At 39.0% G+C, this 2,500-nt stretch overlaps 1 protein-coding gene across 1 annotated transcript in view; it reads right to left on the reverse strand.

Annotated features, from left to right (window-relative positions):
* The window catches only part of LOC116034445, a 14,541-nt gene that overhangs the window by 4,167 nt on the left and 7,874 nt on the right, over positions 1 to 2,500 (reverse strand). The window lies entirely within an intron of this gene.

A 2,500-nucleotide genomic window follows, 5' to 3' on the forward strand; every position in this document is an offset into this window, starting at 1 on the left:
CAAATAATGATTGTATACATTATAATTATTATCTGATAAATCACATCAGACACCATCTTACCTTTAACTGCATTGATATACTTCACCTCTAATTTGGATGTCTTGTCAGACTTTGAAAGAACATAGTGAGTGGCATCCTGAAGGGGGCTGATCCGTGGTGCCATTTTTATACTGCAGGAAAATGTTTAAAATTGCATTAAATTAAGTTTGAGTAATTGTGTGAATGCTGATTCAACAGCATTCACAGTATTGTTATTCTTTTCTTTATTATTCTTCTTATTATTATTATTATTCCACTTCTTCCGTACGTTTTTTTTGGTCTTCAACAACCTCAACATACTTTCAGCTAGAAAAACCCTTCAAATATCAACATGTTCAGCTCTTTCAGCACATGATGGGACTTCTTCAACTTTTGTTCTGCTATTTATACTTTTTAAATATTAAGCTTTTAAACACGTGAACCTAGCTTCTATGTAACCTAATAAGGGGAAGTATGCAGTCTTGCTTTTTATGCACTACTGACCGGCTGAGATTGTTAATAAAAGTGTCTGACAACATTATCGATATCAGAACGTGACCTTTTGTCTGAAGACAGCGGTGTGGAGAGTGGAACACAACTCGAGAAAAAGGCGTTCAGGATGTCTGTTTTTTCAGAGTAGGCTACAGCAATCATAGGCTCCTGTTAATAAAAGTTTGTCAGTGCCATGGCTCAATATTTAAATGGTTTCAACGATGTGGATGAGGCCGTTATAATTGGATGGCCGCCTGTATTCATTGGAGCCAGAGTACAACGTTAATGACTGTTAAAGAAAGCATTGGGAATCTTAACCAAAAACGTTCATAACACGATGGCTTGAGTTGCAAAACCTGAAGGTGCTTTTATTTACAGAAAAGTGGTTAAACAAAAAGGTTTTCACTAGCAAAGTTTCTCAGTTTCACATCACATCACTGAACGCCATGCTTAGGTGGCCAGAAGCTAATATATGTTATAAGCCCCTCCCACTAGACCAAACCACTCTCAACTGCTACAATTATCTCTCAATTATGTTACCATTTAGACATTTATAATGTTGCTGCTAGTTTCTACCATAAACAAATAACAGGCTCTTGATTAAGTAATTTTACACTCTACTTACTTTAGAAAACACAAAAACTTACACATTTTCAACTAAAAGATCTACCCTCACCTATGACCCAGATATATGGTATCTCTCACCATCAGCACACCTGAGTGTGACAGTTTTAGGCCCTATATGAACTCCAGGGACTGGAGAGAGAGAGTTCAAAATAATGGTTAAGTAACATAGTTTGTTGTAAAATAGAAATGAATAAACTGAACTGACTAAACTAAACTAATGTAATGTGGTATTTTTTTCAACAGTGTTTTAGTGAATGAAATGTATAAAAGTGTGACTGCTAATTTACTGTCTGGGTGCTTGGTGACCTGAGTAGGTTTACCATGTGCCATCCAAAAGTGACAGGGCCTTTGTCACACAGACGAAGAGAGAGAGAGAGGAGAAGGGTGAAGCAGCGGCTGGAGGGCTACGGGGCTTGGGATATTGGTAGTGCTCCCATGGGTGCTGTGCCCTGTCTGTTATCACACAACAGGCTTTGTGGGGACATTTTACACACCATGTTAGCCTACAGTTTCTTGTGGGGACCAGTTTTGTACAATGCTTCACACACAGTTTCTACTCAGACACTGTGGGCACATCGACAGTGTCCAGAAAACACTGATAATTAACTAAGAAAAAAGACCCTTAGCTGATTAAGACAACAGAAATACCTTGGGGCGGCCCCTAGCTCACCCAGTAAGAGCGTTTGTCCCATGTTGGCTGAGTCCTGCAGCGGTACGGGTTCAAATCCGACCCGCTGCCCTTTGCTGCGTGTCATCCCCCATCTCTCTCCCCCTTTCCGGTCTATCCACTGTCAATGAAGGGAAAATGCCCCAAACAATAATCTTAAAAAAAAGACAACAAAAATACCAAAACCAGAGAAAGAGACTGTAGAATGAAATCTGAAGTAATGAACATGAATGCACAAATCCAATATGATCACTAACAAATAACAGTGCAGGAACTCTGGTTAAAAATTCAACACCTTTACAATAAATTGTATACAAAAACAACTGAGGCCTCCACTCTGCGTCTGTAGTTAGCCTAATCCTAACACTAAACACTGCTTATATTGGGTCGTCATATACCTCCAAATATCCCACTACCACTTATAAATGCACTTACCTTGTGTTTCACTTTAGTTTCTCTGTCCAAATCATTAGCCCATTATTTTTTATTTTTATTTAACCTTTATTTAACCAGGTAGGCCATTCAGAACAGGTTCTCATTCTCAACGGTGACCTGGCCAAGAAAAGCTTTAGCATTAGCTGTCAGACAGACAGGCAGTTAGAGAGACAGACAGACAGATTTGTGAGACAAAGCCCAGAGATTAGGACTTATACGACGAGAGAAGCCTTCTGTAAATTAAAACCCCCTGAGAGATA

The sequence above is a fragment of the Sander lucioperca genome, chromosome 21 (assembly GCF_008315115.2).
Source record: "Sander lucioperca isolate FBNREF2018 chromosome 21, SLUC_FBN_1.2, whole genome shotgun sequence".
NCBI lineage: Eukaryota > Metazoa > Chordata > Actinopteri > Perciformes > Percidae > Sander > Sander lucioperca.